Consider the following 20,423-nt stretch of genomic DNA (forward strand, 5'->3'; position numbering starts at 1 on the left):
CCTAGGAATCCTTCAATGCCATGTGCAACTGCTAGAGTCTGGAACAAATTAACCACAATAAACGAGGGCCGACTGTAGTTCAAATTGTATTTAAAGAGAAAGTGGGTGGAGAGAGGGAGAGAGAGAATAAGAGGGAGAGAGAGAGGAGACACTGTGAGAGGACAAAGACACCTAATCCAATCCTGGGTTCTACCAGAATATATAGCTCCATGAGGGCAGAGATTCCTGTCTGTTTTATTCATTACACTTTCTGGCATCTAAAACAGTACCTCACATACAGGAGGTAGTAAAAAATATTTAATGAATGAATAAGTGAGCTTCTCAGAGGAAGTGACTAAGTAAAGAAAAGGAAGGATATTTCAAGGGAACACAACATACAAACACATAGTAACAATGGTCCAGAGATGTACAGATACAAGTTCAATATGACTGGAGCATAGACCACCTGTCAGGGAATGTCAAGACATAACTGTGAACAGGTACAGAGGAGTCAGATAGGGACCTATAGGCCACACTAAGGAATTTGGGCTTTATCTTAACAATAATTAAAGAATTCCTACAACTCAACAAAAGGGAGACAAAGAACCCAAATAAAAAATGGGCAGAGGACCTAAATAAATACCTCTCCAAACAGGACATACAAATGGCCAGGAGACATATGAAGACATGCTCAACATCACTAATCATCAGAGAGATATCAATTAAAACAACAATTAGGTATCACCTCACACCCGTCAGAATGGCCACCATCAACAAATCATCAAACAACAAGTGTTGGCGAGGGTGTGGAGAAAAGGGGACTCTAGTACACTGCTGGTGGGAATGCAGACTGGTGTAGCCACTATGGAAAACACTATGGTGTTACCTCAAAAAGTTAAAAATTGAACTGCCATTGGACCCAGTGATCCCACTTCTAGGAATATACCCTAAGAAGCCCGAAACACCAATCAGGAAGAATATATGTACCCCTATGTTCATAGCAGCACTATTTACAATAGCTAAGATCTGGAAACAACCCAAGTGTCCATCAGTAGATGAGTGGATTAAAAAGCTGTGGTACACCCCTGGCCAGTTTGGCTCAGCGGTTAGAGCGTCGGTCTGCGGTCCGGAGAGAACCGGGTTCAGTTCCCGCTAAGGGCACGTACCTCGGTTGCAGTTTGTCCCCGGCCCTGGTTGGTCGTGCGGGTGGCAGCCACTCGATGTGTCCCTTCACGTCGATGTTTCTCTCTCTCTCTCCCTTCCTCTCTCTCCCTCCCACTCTATCTGTACAAAAAATGGAAAAATATCCTCGGGTGAGGATAAAAAAAAAAAAAAAAAAAGCTGTGGTACATGTACACAATGGAATACTATGCAGCTGTAAGAAAGAAAGATCTCTTAGCCTTTGAGATGGTATGGAAGGACCTGGAGAGTATTATGCTAAGCAAAACAAGCCAAGCAGAGAAAGACAAATATCATGATCTCACTTATTTGTCAAATATAATGAACTAAACAAACTGAACAAAATTAACCCAGACATGGAGGTGGGGTACAGACTGACAAGCCTCAGAGGAGGGAGTATTGGGGAGGAAAAAGATAAACCACAGAATTACATGCATGTATGCATGACCAATGAACAGAGACAACAAAGCTAGGGATGGGGGGGGTGTCAATGGGGGGAAAATGAGAAACATCTGTAACAAAGATAGATAGATAGATAGATAGATAGATAGATAGATAGATAGATAGATAGATAGATAGAATCATTAAAGAATTCCAAGAAGAATAATAGCATGAGCATACTGTGGTCTAGAAAGATCTCTCCAGCATCACTGTGCGGGTTAAATAGGAAAGAGCTGCCTAGAAGCAAGAAGACCAGGTAAGAGGCCACTATAGTTCAGGTAATAATAACGAAGGCCTGAAGTAAGATAGTGGCAGAGGAGACAGAAAAGAAGGATCAGATTTAAGAGAGATTTTAAAGACATAAAACTGATAGGATATGGTAACAGATTGATGCAAAGATGAAACAAAAGGATTATAGAATAAGTAATATATTTGGCTTAGGTAAATGGAAGGACAATGAATCTTGCTCCAAAATAAGGATTATGGGGCAGCAGCCAATTTTGGAGATGAGATGATAGTTTGATCTGGACATGTTGAGTCCAAGGTGCCTAAACCAAACCCAAGAAGAGATATGTCATAAGAAGCTGGGTGTACATGTCTTTTGCTTAGGAATACAGTCTGAACTCCATCAACTCACATATTCAGTAGTCAACAGTGTCTTAAGGGGTAGAAGTTAAGGCCATGGGTAAGAACACCCAGAAAGAAAATGTAGAGTGAGAAAAAATAAGTTCAAGTACAAACCTTTGCGAGTCCCTAATATGTAGAAAGAAAAAAGAACAACTTACAAATAACTCAGAATAAACCTAAAAAGAGCAAGAAATATTTAGACTGATTTAGAGAAAACTATCGAAGAGGAAATGATTATGGGTCAAATGTTGCAAAAAGTCCAATTAGGATAAGGACTGAAAAGCCTTTCCAGCATATGGCAGTTAGAAGATCACTGGTGACAATTACTAGGGCATTTTAGTAGGGTGGGGGCAAAAGTCAGATTTCAGTGGGTGTGAAGTGAATAAATGTCTAGGAAGTGAGAATAGCAAGAGAAGGTAGTATCTAAGGGAGCAACACACAGCCATCAGAGAGAGAAAAGATTTAAAGGATTTTTATAATGTAAAAAGTATTGCCACAGCCCTGGCCAGTTTGGCTCAGCCATTAGAGCATCGGCCTGCGGTCCAGAGAGACCCGGGTTGGGTTCCCGCTAGGGACACATACGTTGGTTGCGGTTTGTCCCAGGCCCTGGTTGGGTCGTGTGGGTGGCAGCCACTCGATGTGTCCCTTTCACGTCGATGTTTCTCTCTCTCTCCCTCCCACTCTATCTGAACAAAAAATGGAAAAATGTCCTTGGGTGAGGATTAAAAAAAAAGAAGAAGTGTAAAAAAAGCATACAACTATATAAGGGCAACACCTAAAATTCACTCATAAGTGGTCAAAGGAGAGAAAAAAAATGAAAAAGAAAATACAAATGGGAAAGGAATGATATGAATAAAATGCACAGTTAGAAATTTTTATCCTCACCCGAGGACATTTTTTTTCTATTTTTTGTTCAGATAGAGTGTGGGAGGGAGAGAGAGAGAGAGAAACATCGACGTGAAAGGGACACGTCGAGTGGTTGCCACTCACACGACCCAACCAGGGCCAGGGACAAACTGCAACCGAGGTACGCGCCCTTAGCGGGAACCGAACCCAGGTCTCTCAGGACCGTAGGCCGACGCTCTAACCGCTGAGCCAAACCAGCCAGGGCCACAGTTAGAAATTTTTTAAATGCTAATTAAAATAAGTTTAAAACACTACTGTTTAACTAACAACATACAAATTATAAAATCTTGTTGACTGAGCTATACTTCTATTAAGTGATGCTATTAGTTGATTCAATCTCTCTGAAAAATGATCAGGAATGAGTAACAAGAATTATAAAATTGTTCATATTTTCTGACCCAATAATTCCAGCTAACAATATAAGAAATGTAAAGAAATATGCCCTGGCCAGTTTGGCTCAGCAGTTAGAGCGTCAGCCTGCAGTTCAGAGAGACCCAGGTTCAGTTCCCACTAAGGACACGTACCTCAGTTGCAGTTTGTCCCCAGCCCTGGTTGATTGTGTGGGTGGCAGCCACTTGATGTGTCCCTTTCACAACGATGTTTCTCTCTCTCTCCCACTCTATCTGAACAAAAAATCAAAAAATGTCCTCAGGTAAGGATGAAAAAAAAATTCAGTACCCTAAAAAGGGAAAAGAAAAGGAAGAAAGAGGGAGGGAAGCCGAAGGAAGAAAAATATTCTGTATAGAGATGTTCTTCAATGTGCTAATTAGAATAGTGAAAAGCCAGAAATCATCCAAGTAACCCTTAGAAGAATGGATATAAAAATTGTGATACATCAATAAGACAAAATTCAACACAGCAATTAAAAACACATCCAGTGACAAAAGAGAGCAATTACTTTGAAAAAATGTAAATAAAATTTTGCTTTCTCTGTATTACTTTTTCTGTGAAGTTGCTTACATTAAGGAAAAGGATGCTTTTTTAGTTTGTAAATTTAGTTTGTCACAAAGGCAGATCCAAAAGCTTCTTGAAATTAAGAAAGAATAAGTTATTATTTCATCCTCGTTGATGGGTCTTGCATTCTTTCATAGAACAGGAAATGGATCTGATATGACCAACCTTCAGTCATTTTGATTATTGCCCTGGTACTCTGTGCTCTTTTAAGTGATACCAAGCTGGATGTTAGATGACTTGTTCCCGTTTCTTTCTAAATGCTGAGGTTAAGCTAATTTTTAAATTCCTTTACCTTACCTCAGGGCCTTTGGAATTGAGAATAAAGCTTCAGCTATTACTTCCAAGGTCTTAAAATTCTTAGACATTAGAAGGGAGAAGGGTTGGCTGATGAATACTAACTACTTTGATTTGACTTTCAGATGAAATAAAAGCTCCTTTCTTATTTCTACAGAAAAACAAACAAACAAAAAAAGAATGTGAAGTCCTGGCCCGAGTGACTCAGTGGTTAGAGCATCGACTCACACACCTGGTCAAGGGCATGTGCCTGGGTTGCAGGTTCTATCCCTGGCCCTGCAGGGGCGTGTGGGAAAGGCAACTGATCGATGTTTGCCTCTCTCACATCAATGTGATTCTCTCTCTCCCTCCAACCCCTTTCTTCCACTCTCTAAAAATCAATGGAAAAAATATCCTTGGGTGAGGATTAATAAAAAAAAAAAAAAAAGGAATGTAAAAAATGATAAAATCTCATTCTTTCTCATCAATCTTCAATGACCTCTTTTGTGCACTGTTTGTGTGTTGTTGCCAGTCTTGCCACAGTCATCCTCCTCTTTGGAATCGACTCACTGCAGCATTGCCATTGCTGACTTCAAAGTCAGCACATTAACAGTGACGCCCAGGACATCTTGGCCTTGACCGAGCGTATCTAAAAGCAATAGAAAGCTTTTTAAAATGTAAGTGGTCTTATCAGTAAGTTCCATAAATTACTTTTCACTTGAAGAAATTCCCACAGAGTTGTAATCAGATGGTATCAAAAAACCAATATAAATCAGGTCAGCTATGTCAACGATTTCTCTGGACAAATGTATCATAAGTACACCAAAGTTTCCTTAAAAGTTCATCTCTCTGACCCTTCTCCCAAAGTGATAATCAGTATCAGGATCATTTTGTCCTTTTCTCTGATATATATGTTACTACAGTAAAATGACACAATCCAGCTGCATGAGTTTAAAAAAAAAAAAAACCCTGAAGAAATATGGCTCCAACTGACAGTTTTGAAATCCAGGCTGAGCACTTGAAATAATGGCATTTCCCTATGACAGCTGCTACTTTCCACAAATTTTGGTTTAACCTTCTTCTTTGCCATAGTAACTACTTTAGATCCAAATTCGTGATATAAAAACGAAAATGCATAAACACAGTAAGTCTTTAGAATAATCTAAGTTTATATGTGATCTGTATTAGAGCATGCTATCTAACTAAATGCCACAGTTTAGAGACAATGGCATGTATAAATAAATACCTAAGAGTTCTCAATAAAATTTGGAAGTCCCAAAGACTTAGCATCTTTTTACTCTACACTGAAACGGTCCTTTCATAAACTTTTGCAGGAATATTACATCATCTTATTGACCAGGAACCAACTCCTTAACAAGAGTGGTGAGAAGGAGACTAGGGGGGCTAAAAACAACAACAAAAAATGTAAAGGGCAATACAGAGAAATTAATGTGGTAAGAAGTCTCTGAGCACCAATGGGGTAGAAGGCACATATGTGACTTCTGGAGAAGGGAGGCAGTGGGGAATAAACAGCAGCTAGGAGCAGAGTTAGTGGAGGTCTAACGCTCTTACACAGACAAAAGTCAACAGCATTGGGCAAAAGTCTTTTCTACACTACAAAATCTCAGGCAAATCCTACTATGAAAGAGATAACAGCACGAAAACAGACTACAGGCTAACTTTCATCCAAATAACCCTTAAGGATCAATGTTAATTAGATTGGGAAAATGCACAAAATGCTCTTACTGCCCCCCCCCCCCAATCTAAAATGAACAAAGAGCCCTGGCCGGTTTGGCTCAGCAGTTAGAGAGTCGGCCTGTGGTCCAGAGAGACCCGGGTTCGGTTCCCGCTAAGGGCATGTACCTCAGTTGCGGTTTGTCCCCGGCCCAGGTTGGGTTGTGTGGGTGGCAACCACTCGATGTGTCCCTTTCATGTCGATGTTTCTCTCTCTACCCCTCCCACTCTATCTGAACAAAATATGGAAAAATGTCCTCGGGTGAAGATTAAAAAAAATAATAATAAAATAAAATAAATAAAATTAACAAAGAGATCCCATGCTTACATGCCATATTTTAAAAACTCAATTCAAGAAACTCCCCAGGTGATGCTGTACCTCAATTTCCAATTCAATATCCCATTAACTCCAAACAAGGAAAGACAGTCATTTCCAAGGACATCAAGATATACTGTAGGTCCGGACGGTGTGGCTCAGTGAAATGAGCATCATCCCATGGACTGAGAGGTCCCGGTTTGATTCCCATTCAGGGCATATACCCAGGTTGTGAGCTGAATCCCCTGTAGGGGGCATGCATGAGGCATCGGATAGATGTTTCTCTCTCACATTGATGTTTCTATCTGTCTCTAAAAAAGCAGTAAAAATATTTTTTAAAAAAAGAAAGAAAGAAGCTCCTCATTGACGCTCCACACCACAAAAACAGCTCAGAAGAGAAGGAAGAGCCTTTTCCTCTCCAATTTCCACAGCCTCTGTGCTTCCTCTAGCAGAAAGGACAGTCTAGCAGTTTTGACTTGCAGCATTTCCCCAAGTTAGTGACTAGGATCCTTCCCATTGTTGATTTCTGACAAGAAACAAATGAGCCCTGGGCAAAGCAAATGACTCGACAAAGTTTATAATAGGTATTCTGCAGGGAACTCCAATTTGGGAGAGTCAACCAAGGATCCTCAATGTCGACATCCACGATATCCTCTCGATATTCCTTACTCAGTGTTCTCACCCACACAAATTCCTCCCTTCTCCTTGATGTATATGGTTTGAGGCTTGCTTGGTGATTAGTAAGATTCCCCTTCCTGCAGCCAATGGCACTACCTCCAGGTGGATTGCACTACCACCAGAACCATCCTCTGCCCTCTAAATCCATCATGCCTCAGCAGGTTGCTACCACTTGCCACTATTACTGGCATCCACACCAATCCCCGGAGGCAGCAGGACTAGCCCAAAGGGTGGGAAGAGCTCTGCTTCACCGTCGCAGCTTTCCTTCCCACACTGGCAATGCAAATTAGATCCCTCTCCTAGGACCTTCCTTTCTACCTCTTTTTCCAAAGATTATACTTCCGCCCCACTACTGCAGGCAGTTCCAAAGTGAGGCTTATATACCACAAAGGGAAAGCTGTTCTTGGGTAACTCAACAGGAAAAGGATTAAGTCTAGTCTAGTGCAGTCCAGGCAAAGTAAGCTTTGCTCAAAGTTCTAGAAAATGACTATGCCTTGGCCAGTTTTGCTCAGCGGTCAGAGCATTGGCCCACAGACTGAAGAGTCTCAGGTTCAATTCCTGGTCAAGGGCATGTACCTGGGTTGCAGGTTCAATCCCCAGCCGGTCAGGGTCATGCAGGAGGCAACCAATAAATGTGTCTCTCTCACAATAATGTTTTTCTCTCTCTTCCTCCCTCCCTCTCTTCCACTCTGTCTAAAAATCAATGGAGCCCTGGCCAGTCTTGCTCAGTGGTTAGAGCGCTGGCCCACAGACTGGAGAGTCCCAGGTTCAGTTCCCGCTAAGGACACGTACCTCGCTTGCAATTTGTCCCCGGCTCCGGTTGGGGTCATATGGGTGGTGGTAGCCACTCGATGTGTCTCTCTCACATCAATGTTTCTCTCTCTCTCTCTCTTCCTCCTGCTCTATCTGAAGATAAATGCAAAAAAATGTCCTTGGGTAAGGATTTAAAAAAAAAACCAAACAAATAAAATAAATAAATAAATAAATAAATAAATAAATAAATAATCAATGGAAAAATATCCTCAGGTGAGAATTAACCCCCCCCCCCCCCGCAAAAAAAAGACTCTAGAAGAAATCTTTCCATAATGTGTATTATCTGTTAGAACTGTGAAGCCTATTCAGGAATTTGTAAGTTTAGCTTTCAGAAGATACATAATTCTTCCAAACTTTGAGTAGCTTCACAAGTTATAGGGTAGTACTTGTTTTATAGGCATATGAATCTATTTGGACTAAACTAAAAGAGAGAAAATAGTTTCTTTTGTAACTTTTCATTACTGGAACTTAAAAGTACAGGGTACACAGATTTGCAGATTTTCTTAACAATCCTGACTCAGGCAAGCAGAAACCAACTTGGCATAAACTAGCTAATGTTACCATTGAAAAGAAATTCTTATTTCTATGCTACAAATTTCACAGTAATATGATTACCAGAAAGTAAGTAAATAAATAAATAAGTAAGTAAATAAATAAATAAATAAATAAATAAATAAATAAGGCTTTGTTTCTTAGACACAGATGACCTCTACTGACCAAAGGATGAATCCAAGTCAAGGTGTAACCTTATAAGTTATCCAGACTTTATCTCAGAGTTCTAACCAAAAAGCTAACTAGTCTAACGTTTGTTTGTTTGTTTTTAATTCTCACTCAGGGATATTTTTCTATTTATCTTCAGATAGAGTGGGAGAGAGGAAGTGGGGAGGGAGGGAAGGAGGGAGAGAGGGAGGGAGGGAGAGACAGAGAGAGAGAGAAACATTAATGCGAGAGACACTTCGATTGGTCGCCTCCAACACGACCCCAACCAAGGATGAGGACCAAACCATGACTGAGGTATGTGCCCTTGACTAGAATTGAACCATGAACTCTGGTCTGTGGGCCAATGCTCTAACTGCTGAGCCAAACTGGCCAGGATGAGTCTAATGTTTTTAACTCCTCAATTGCCATTCATAAAGTCTTCAAACTTTATTGTATTGCCAAGACAGCGCTATATACTTTCATTCAAAAGAGTTATCAAAAAGTAATTTTTAACTATCTCTGTGAGGAATCTTTGTTTTTATTCTTACCTGAGGACACTTTTGCATTTATCTTGAGACAGAGTGAGAGGGACTGAGGGAGGAAGAGAGAGAGAAACATTGATATGAGAGAGATACATCGAGTGGTCGCCACCCACACGACCCTAACTGGGGCCCGGGACAAACTGCAACTGAGGTCCGTGGGCCAACACTCTAACCGCTGAGCCAAACCAGCCAGAGCTCTGTGAGGAATTTTTAGAACAACTTAATTTTTTAAAAATATGCTTTTAGAGAAATTAACAATGAAAAAAATAATACAGGAAGAAGAGAATTGCTAAACAGAACTTTCCTCTGACAAAAAAGAAAGAATAGGTTGGTTATATGAAAATTACAAATATTTTCAAAGAAGCGGCCTATCAAAATTCAAGTATATAATGACTATAAAAGACAACTCTGGCCCAGCCAGTGTGGCTCAATGGATTGAGCATTGTCCCATGGACTGAGAGGTCCCGGTTAGATTCCCAGTCAGGGCACATGCCTGGTTTTCGGGCTCGATCCCCAGTGGGGAACGTGCAAGATGCAGCTGATTGATGTTTCTCTCTCACATCAATGTTTCTATCTCTACCCCTCCTTTCCTCTCTCTCTAAAAAATAAAGACAACTCTGGTTGTATGAGATACACATATAAAGTTTAAGAAAACAGATTATAAAAATTTCAGAGAGAACTCAGACTAAAGTCCTAGATTGAAAAAGAAAATTTAACCACACAATCACTAAAAGAAAAAAAGGAGAGATCTCTAATGAAGCCAATGTGTACAGTAAGAAAAACCACTGTGAAGCATCCAAACTTTAAGAGGATGTGTTCAAACAAAAGAAGAAAAAACCACATAGTCAAAGCAAAGTATACAATAGACTAGCAAATATGTGTCTAGAAAGGTGAAGGCCCAAAATAAGTGTCTGGAAGGTGAAGGCCCAAAATAAGCTAAAACTGATGAAAAATAAGGGGGGGCTATAATAAGACCTCTTCTTAGATGAATAAAAAGTGGGGAGAATAAGGGAAGAAACGGACCACTGTATAAGGCACAGAAAAAAGAAGCACTCAGTCTCTGTTTTGTCTTTCTTTATCCAGATTGAAATTCAACTTGGCAAAAATAGAAAAACCTTGATTAGAAAGAAAGAATACAAAAGACATTAATTCTATATATACTAAGGGACCACTTTAATTAATTCATTGAGTACCTACCACCTCCCAGGTTTTGTTCCAGTTACTGAGCATATATGGTGAACAAAGCATACAAAATCTTCACTTTCATGGAACTTACATTCTAGTGGGCGAAGGAAAGAAGGGAGGGAGGGAGGGAGGGAGGGAGGGAGGAAATAATATTCAGTATTATATTACTTTTCTAAAAATAGCCCTGCTCAGTTTGGCTCAGCGGTTAGAGCGTCGGCCCGCGAACCAATGAGTCACGGGTTTGATTCTGGTCAAGGGCGTGTACCTTGGTTGCGGTTCGTTCCCAGCCCTAGTTGGGTCCTGCAGGAGGCAGCCGACCGATGTTTCTCTCTCACATCCATGTTTCTATCTCTTCCCCTTCCTCTCTCGCTAAAAAAAAAAAAAAAAAAAAAATCAATAAAAACTTATTTAAAAATAGCCCTGGCTGGTTTCGCTCAGTGGTTAGAGCGTCATCCTGTGGTCCCAAAAGACCCAGGTTCAGTTCCCACTAAGGGCACGTACCTCAGTTGCAGTTTGTCCCCAGCCCTGGTTGGGTCGTGCGTGCAGGTGGCAACCACTCCATGTGTCCCTTTCACATCAATGTTTCTCTCTCTCTCTCTCTCTCTCTCTCTCTCTCTCTCTCTCTCTCTCCCTCTCTCAAAATGGAAAAATGTCCTCGGGTGAGGATAAAAAAAAAAAACTTATTTAAAAATAAATAAATAAAGCAGAGTAAGAGGGATAGAGAGGTACTAATTTAGATCATCAGTGAAGGCCTGTCTGAGAAGACGACATTTGAGCAGAGACCTGAATGAGATGAGGATGCAAGCCCTGGGGGAAGGTCTTGCGAGCTGAGGCAACAATAAATGCAGAGGCCCCTGAGCTGACAGGATGCCTAACTGAGAAACAGCACAGCCACAGGCTACTGTGGCTAGAATGAAGGGAGTGAGGAAAAGCAACAAGAAATGAAGTTGGAAAGACGACCTGAACATGGAGGGTCTGCAGGCTTTTATGCTGCATGAGATGGAAAATTGTTAGAGTGATAAACAGAGTAGGCACATGATCTGATATAGCTGGAAGGTATCACTTGGATTACTATGGAAAAGAGACTATATTGAATGATAAGAATGAAAAGTAGGCAGACTGGCTAGGAGGCTATTTATTGCAATGCCAAGACAGGAGAGATGGTGCCTAAATGAGTGTGAGTCCCCAAGTCTATAAAACTACATCTCAGAATACTGAAAAAACTATACAGACGTGTTGTTTGCACAACCACTCAATGATTTTTTTTTTTTTTACAACTTACAAAAAAAACAAGAGTGGTAACAGAACCCGAGAGACAAATATTTTCCGAGTTTTCAAAAATGGAAAAGTGGAAAGGCAGATTCCAGAAACTAGGAGTCAAAACAAGGTATCACGAACAAAGCAAGCCCAACTAGTTTTATTGGCTCTGAAAAGGCTTCAATTCTTTCTAATTTTTTCATATTTCTTTCCAGTCCTTATTCCCATGCATAAATAATTTTTCAAAGTTGTAATTATAAAGTAGACATTTATATTGTTTTAGATTTCACTGTATTGTAAACATTGCTCTATATCATGATTCTGGCATACTTTTTTAAATAACTGCAAAAGAAAGGCAACAATGAGACAAGTTTGTAGATGAGGCATAAAATACTGAACTGGAATCACAATATTATTTAAAATACAAACCTGATACAGGTATGCTTTGGGTGACAACAAAGTCATGCCAAGAAAATTATAAAATAGAACATTTTCTATCAAATGCAAACAACATTTTAATAAAACCAGAATGTCATAAATCAGTGAACCTTTCACAAAGATGGTTGGCTAGAGTGGATATTTATTTTTATTCTATAAATTCTAGACAAGAACTTTATTTCTCTATGTACATAATCAAGAAATGGCTATAATTAAATATAAAAGTAAAAATGAAAAAGGGAAAGTAAGATCTGTAGCTAGTTGGATTGTCAACATTTTGGACATATTAATTCACCATAGTCTTGAAAGAGCACAACCCTCCATTTTCTTCCAGTGATAGAAAAAGATGTAACATTTGCTGAATTTCCTTAGGCCAATCAGTTTCATGGGAATCTTAAATACACACTGTCCTTTTTTCTCCTTAAGGGTAACAAATACCATTTTATTTTTGTTTTAGGTTTTGGTTCAGACAACTATGCAAATCAACAGCATTTTTAAACATGTCAAGGACCTAAAAGAAATTATTTGAAAATAAAAAAACAATATAAGTTACAGAGTGCTGGTTAGGACGGCTATGTAAATTCATACTTTGAGGTCACCCTGTCCCTTCTCCTGCACTACTCATTTAACAGTGATAGACAAAAAATTTAAAAAATAAAAATTAAGCTGTTGCATTAGTCAGGGTTCAGTTGCAGGCATGAAAAACCTCTAGTACTTTAAGCAGAATCAGATTTAATACTTAGGTGCTAACACTTAGATGCTAACAAAATAATTGGAAGGATTAGAAGAGTAGGCTCAACATGAGACCTCAAGGAATGAGCCTCAGTATCCACACAAAACCTGCCTGCCAAGGGAATTGCCACCTCTGCCACCATCAGAAAGTTAAGGAAGCAGGGCACTGGGGTGCCAAGTGCTGGACAGGATTATACCTCCTTAGCCACAGTCCAGGAATTAGGCAACCACCAATGTGATTGTTGGCTCTAAGAACACAATGCCTTAGCTTCAGTTGGAGAACAGAAAGTTGCTGCCAGAATTGTTAGCTTTAGGGAACATAGCCCAGGGCAGCAACCTGGGGGTCAGAAATAGTGGCAAACTCTAAGACACTGGATTTGTTCCAGCAAAATTGATGCTTTGTGTACTACAGAAATGAGTATCATTAGTGTGATCCAAATCACGTCAGGAACCCCAGATGTAAGGAAACCTATGTTGTAATTTTTACTTCCCAGTCTGTGCAATAAAGGAAGGCATACTAGTAGGAGGTTGAAACAGGTGTTGAGTTTTCCCTTGCACCACATATGCCATGGACATATCCAAAATGATGATAAATTATATAAATTCTATTGTCATATATTGGTCATAATAAATATTTCCAAGGATTATAAATGTAACAGAAATACAAAGCAGTGAGTGAAGCTTAATGGGTTCCAGATCTGGAAGTAAGCTAAGAGGGCCAGGAATTCAGATTCTGTAGGTTAATCAGAATTCAAAGTGCCTCACTTAAGGCAGGGAACTGGAGCCAGGCTCATCGCTTAAAACCAAGAGTGGGCAGAACTCCAGAAATGAGACTGAAAGAAGAAGCTGTACAACAAAAGAGGCAGTGGGGCAAGGATTCAAGCCAGCCACCATGCTAGATCAGTGGCTGATGTTCACTACTACTATTATCGTGAAGATCAGAAATCCTCAGTTACCTACTGAAACCAGATGGAAGCAACCACAGAACTGCTAGGCAGGGTACGTAAGATGAGATGGGTAACAACTCTCACTCAAATGAAGTTCCCAAACCAAAATTCCAAAATACATCAAGAAAATTAACACCACAATTACCAACAACAGTGACTACTGAGACAAAATGAAAATAACTGGACAAACTAAAAATGATCTTAAAATAACTATGTTTAGGCCCAGCCGGTGTGGCTCAGTGGAATGATCATCATCACACGGACTGAGAGGTCCCAATTTGATTCCTGGTCAGGGGACATGCCCAGGTTGTGGGCTCGATCCCCTTTAGGGGGCGTGCAGGAGGCAGCCAATCTATGTTTCTTTCTCACATTGATGTTTCTATCTCTCCCTTCTTCTCACTTAAAAAAAAAAAAAAAAAGTCAGCCCTGGCTGGTTTGGCTCAGCAGTTAGAGCATCGGCCCACGGTCCAGAGAGACTCAGGTTCAGTTCCCACTAAGGGCATGTACCTTGGTTGCAGTTTGTCCTCGGCCCCAGTAGGGGTTGTGTGAGTGGCAGCCAGTCGATGTCTCTCTCTCTCACATCGATGTTTCTCTCTCTCTGCTCCTCCTTCCCTCCCTCTCTATCTGAAAGATGAGTGCAAAAATATCCTTAAGTGAGGCTAAAAAAATTTTTTTAAAGTCAATAAAAACTTATTTTTAAAAATAACATAAATAAATAAATAAATATGTTTTGGATCCCAAGAGAGATAAAAATTAAAAAAGCAGAAATAGCCATAAAACAGGCATTCATTCAGCCGTGGCCAGTGTAGCTCATTGGTTGAAGCATCGGCCCATGCACCAAGGAGTTGTGGGTTCAATCCCCAGCCATGGTCAGGTACATGTGGGAGGTGGCTGATCAATGTGTCCCTCTTACATGGATGTATATCTCTCTCTTTTTTTCTCCCCCTCCCTCCCTCCTTTCCATTCTCTCTAGAACTTAATGGAAGAAATATCCTCGGACGAGAATTTTAAAAAAAAAAAAAACAGACATTCAAAGTGCAGTCTCAATACCAATCAGAATAAATACAAATAAACCCACACCTAGACATACCATAGTAAAACTGCAGAACATCGAGATGCCACAAAGAACTACTACCTACCAAAAGAAAAAGAAAAAATTAGATTGTCAACAGACACTTCATCAGCAATAGATGCCTTGAAGATAATAGAGTTACATATACAAAATGTTAAAAGAACTGTCAAGCTAGAATTCAATACCCATCTAAATCTAAGCTATCATAAAAATGAGGCAAAATTAAAACATTTTAAGACCTGCAAAGATTCTTGAGCTTTCCACTAACAGATTCTCACTAAAGAATTGATATATTTTAGGATATGCTTCAGAAAGAAGAGTCCAAAGAAGGAAGCAAGATATGCTGGTGGTCCCACAAACTGATAAAACATATTATCAAATGCACATAAATGTATATTATTAAAAATAGGCTATTTTTCATAATTGAAAGAAAAGTGACTACATGAGTGAACCTTGAAAACATTATGCTAAGTGAAAGAAGCCAGTAGCAAAACCATATATTGTATAATTCCATGTATAGGAATGCTCAGAATAGGCAAATCTAAAATGAAAGAGAACAAATTAGTTGTTTCCTGGGACTAGGGGGACCAGAGGGAACGGGGAGCAGGACAGACATTGTTTATAGTTACAGGATTTCTTTTTTTTTTGTTAATCCTCACCAGAGGACTTTTTTTTTTTTTTTTGCATTTATCTTCAGATAGAGCAGGAGGGAGAGACAGAGGAAGAGAGAGAGAAAGAAACATTGATGTGAGAGAGACACATCGACTGGTTGCCACCTGCACAGCCCCAAATGGGGCCGGGGACAAACTGCAACCAAGGTACGTGCCCTTAGCGGGAACTAAACCCAGGTCTCTCTGGACCGCAGTTCGACACTCTAACTGCTGAACCAAACTGGCCAGGGAATTTCCTTTTCTTTTCAGGGCATTTCTTTTAAGAGGGACAAAAGTGTTCTGTTATTAAATTGTGGCAATTGTTTCACAACTTTGTGAATAAACTAAAAAACAATGAATTGTCCTCTTTAAATGGGTGAATTATAAAGTATGTGAAATTATATCTCAAAGAAGCAGTTCCTAACAGTGGAACTAGGAAGAAAAAAGAAGATGTTCAAGTATACTAAGATCCTTTAAACTATAATAGAAAAATTTGCAATTACGTGTGAATGTTAAAAAGTTAGGAATAACCATTACAAGAACAGAAATGTCATTCATAGCTCCTCAGATCAGTAGAGGAACAAAAAAAGTAATACTCGCAATTTTATCAATCTAAATAACAAGAGCAATAAAAAAAAAAAAGAAAGAGAAAATATGCAATAAAATGGCAAAAATTAGCTCAAATCTCTCTCTAAACACACACACATACACACAAGTGTCTATTAAAAGTCTATCAGGTGCTCGCTTTGGCAGCACATATACTAAAATTGAAACAATACAAAGAATATTAGCATGGCCCCTGCGCAAGGATGACACGCAAATTTGTGAAGCGTTCCATATTTTTGACATATTAAACAAAACTAGAACAAATACTTCAAAAGTTCATATGGAACAAAAAAAACCTCGAATAGCCACAGCAATCTTGAAAAAGAAGGACAAAGGAAATGGGATCAATACCAGATATCAGGTTATACTACAAAGCTACTATAATCAAAACAGCCTGGTACTGGCACAAGAACAGGCATATAGACCAGTGGAACAGAACAGAGAACCCAGAAATAGACCCAAGGCATTATGTTTAATTAATATTTGACAATGGTGGCAAGAGCATACAGTGGAGTAAAGACAGCCTCTTTAATAAATGGTGTTGTTGGGAAAATTGGACAGCTACATGCAAAAAAATGAAACTAGACCATCAACTTACACCATACACAAGAATACACTCAAAATGGATAATAGACTTAAATGTGACCTGTGAATCCATAAAAATGCTAGAAGAAAATGTAGGCAACAAAATTTCAGACATCATACGCAGCAGAATATTCACTGATACATCTCTTAAAGCAACAGAAACAAAGGGAAAAATGAACACATGGGACTACATTAAACTAAAAAGCTTCTGCACAGCAAAAGAAACAACCATCAAAATGGAAAGGCAACCCAATGTATGGGAGAGCATAACTGCCAATGATACATCAGATAAGGGCTTAATTTACAAAATATATAGAGTACTCATACAACTCAACAAAAGGAAGACAAAGAACCCCCCCAAAAAATGGGCAGAGGACCTAAATAGACACTTCTCCAAACAGGACATAAAAATGGCCAAGAGACATATGAAGAAATGCTCAACATCACTAAAACAACAATAAGGTATCACCTCACACCTGTCAGAATGGCCGCCATCAACAAATCATCAAACAACAAGTGTTGGCGAGGCTGTGGAGAAAAGGGGACTCTAGTACACTGCTGGTGGGAATGCAGACTGGTGCAGCCACTATGGAAAACACTATGGTGTTACCTTAAAAATTAAAAATTGAACTTCTATTTGACCTAGTGATCCCACTTCTAGGAATATACCCTAAGAAGCCTGAAACACCAATCAGGAAGAATATATGTACCCCTATGTTCATAGCAGCACTATTTACAATAGCTAATATCTGGAAACAGCCCAAGTGCCCATCAGTAGACGAATGGATAAAAAAGCTGTGGTACATATACACAATGGAGTACTATGCAGCTGTAAGAAAGAAAGATCTCTTATCCTTTGAGACGACACGCAGGGACCTGGAGAGTACTATCCTAAGCAAAACAAGCCAAGCAGAGAAAGACAAATATCACATGATCTTACTTCTTTGTGGAACATAATGAACGTAACAGTCTGAGGAACAGGGTAGACCAAGAGACACAGAAGTAGGGTACAGACTGACAACCCTCAGAAGAGGGAGTGGGGAAAGGGAAGAAATAAACCACAGAACTTATATGCATGTACACAAAACCGATGGACACGGACAACAAAGCTGGGGACAGGGTTGGGGGGGAGGGGAAGGAGGGTGTCAGTAGGGGAAAAAAAGGAGAAACACCTGTAACAAAAATAAATTAATAAATAAATAAATAAAAATAAAATAAAAGCAATGAGATTACAGCAAAAGTTAAAAAAAAAATAAGTCTATCAGGTCTGGCTGGTGTGGCTCAGTGGTTGAGCATTGACCCATCCACCAAGAGGTCACCAGTTTGATTGTAGTCTGGACACATGCCCAGGTTGTGGGCCCTATCCCCAGTGGGGGGCATGCAGGAGACAGCCAGTCGATGTTCTCTTTCATCGATGTTTCTATCTCTCTCTCCCTCTCACTTTCTCTCTCTCTAAAACCAATAAAGAAAAATAAATAGATAAAAAGTGTATCAGACTAGTTTAACAAATTCAGCTAGAAACATATCTAAAAGCAAAATGATCCAGAAAATTTGAAAAATACATGGTGAAAAAATATATCAGGCAAATATAAACAAAAGAAAGCTGGTAGAGAGAAAATAAAACAAGGTAAATACCAAAAATAGGAATAACATTACATAATATAAAAAGAACAACTCTACAAAGAAGATATAATGAACTTATGCAACTAATTATATAGGCTCTCAAATGTATAGGAAGCAAAAACTGATACAATTAACAAAAAGAACATGACAAAACTAAAATCAAGAGATTTTAACATTCTGCAAATTTGAACATAATAATAAGTTTGATGGTAGATATAGATAGATACATTGGATAAATAGAAAAACTTGCACTGAACAGAAAAAGAATACACATTGGCTCTAAGCACACAGAAGACACCTATTAAAATGTACTACATATTAGATCTAAAAGGTATCATCAACTAATTTCCAATAATACCAATCCCATTATTTAAGCACAATGCAAATAATCAGAAATCAAAAAGAGAAAAGTAAATAAAAAATAATATGTTTAGAAGAATTTTAATGTACTCAAATATAGCTCATTGGGATGAAAATTATGAAATACTAGAACTGAACAATAATGAAAGTATCATGTCAAACCTTGTAAAAATGTAAATTAAAGGATAAAGAGGATAGTCAAGAACGGAATAATGATGCCTACTGTCACTATTTCTAGTCAACATTATTTTGGAGGTCCCAGACAATACAATGAAGTAAGAAAAAATAATAATAATTTAAAAAGAAATATAAAAACTGTCAATATTTGCATTTATTACTTTCATTACAAAAATCCAAGAAAATCTATAATTAGAATTAATGAAGAGAATTCAGCAAGGTTGCTGATAAAATATCAACTTACAAAAATTTAAAGTGTTCTTACATACCAGTAGTAACCAATTTGAAAATGTAATTTAAACCAAGAAACCAATTACTCTAGCAATAATCAGTACAAGTTAACTAGAAATAAATTTTTAAAAATATGTGTAAGACTCTGCCAGAGAAAAGTATAAAGTTGTATTAAAAACTCAAAGAAGAACCAAATAGAAAAATATATTGTGTTCATGAGTATGAATACGGGATGAAATAATCCTATCAACTATCCTCAAATTACTTCATTAAAAAAAAAAAAAAATCAACACAATTCCAGTAAAAATTCTATTGGGAACTCTTATGGAACTTAACAAGCTCATTTAAAAATTCACATAGAAGAATAAAGAGCCAAGATAATTTTGAAGAAAAATGATAAAATAATTAAAATAATATAAGCTCAGGAATAGACAAACCAATGGAACAGAATAGAGAACTCAGTCAAGAAACTTGATATTGGATAGTGGTGGCACTCCAAATTGGGGGGTGGAGGGGAGTATATAGACAATTCAATAAAAGGTGCTGGGCCCTGGCTGGTTTGGCTCAGCAGTTAGAGCGTCGGCCTGCGGTCCAGAGAGACTTGGGTTTGGTTCCTGCTAAGGGCACGTACCTCAGTTGCAGTTTGTCCCCGGCCCTGGTTGGTCATGCACGTGGCATCCACTCAATGTGTCCCTTTCACATTGATGTTTCTCTCTCTCTCTCCCTCCCACTCTATCTGAACAAAAAATGGAAAAATGTCCTTGGGTAAGGGAAAAATACTGACAGGAGAAAAATAAACCCTAAATATGAAAAGCAAACCTGTAAAACTTTCCAAATGAATTATAACATTGTGGTTCCTTTGACTTTCTGACTTGATACAGTTTCTGGACTCTAAACAATCCTAGTTGTTCTCCTTAAGGGCACCCTATACTCAGAATTGAGTTCTTGTAATTGGGAAACCACAGGATAGAGTGGGAGCATTGCTTTCCCAGTCTCCTTATTAGACTTCTGGTAACATGGCCTACCTAAGACCCTTTAGCTTAATTTGTTCACCACAAAATAGGACTGATAAACACTGTACTCTCCATCTATTAAATCCCTAAGTCATTTTCCCACCTACTACACTTAAGCCAAGTCTCTCACATTCTGGGCTCATTTGTATAGGATTTTTCGTTTCCTCTATGTGCAAGGCCTTATTCTTATTAATGCTATCATTAAAGTAAGCCAGTTGTCTTTCTCTGTGGTGAACTTTGCCATACCTCCCTATGTCATCAAATGTATTCCTTATCCCACACTATGTCATTCACAAAATCAATAAGCACACTTTCTATAGAAGGCTTCATCCAAAGAACTGGCTGATCAAGAAGTTTTAAACAGAGAACCCTAGAGGTTTTATAACAGAAAATTTCCTCCACTGAT

At 38.8% G+C, this 20,423-nt stretch overlaps 1 protein-coding gene and 1 non-coding gene across 4 annotated transcripts in view; one reads left to right on the forward strand and one right to left on the reverse strand.

Moving 5' to 3' along the window:
• Nucleotides 1-20,423, reverse strand: part of FRMD5 (FERM domain containing 5) — a 347,282-nt gene that overhangs the window by 258,368 nt on the left and 68,491 nt on the right. The gene's annotated exons all lie outside the window — the stretch shown is intronic.
• Nucleotides 16,160-16,266, forward strand: LOC118621202. Its single transcript, XR_004957651.1, has one exon. It is a non-coding gene; the product is annotated as a U6 spliceosomal RNA (small nuclear RNA).

This window comes from Molossus molossus, unplaced genomic scaffold (assembly GCF_014108415.1).
Source record: "Molossus molossus isolate mMolMol1 unplaced genomic scaffold, mMolMol1.p scaffold_m16_p_1, whole genome shotgun sequence".
Lineage (NCBI taxonomy): Eukaryota > Metazoa > Chordata > Mammalia > Chiroptera > Molossidae > Molossus > Molossus molossus.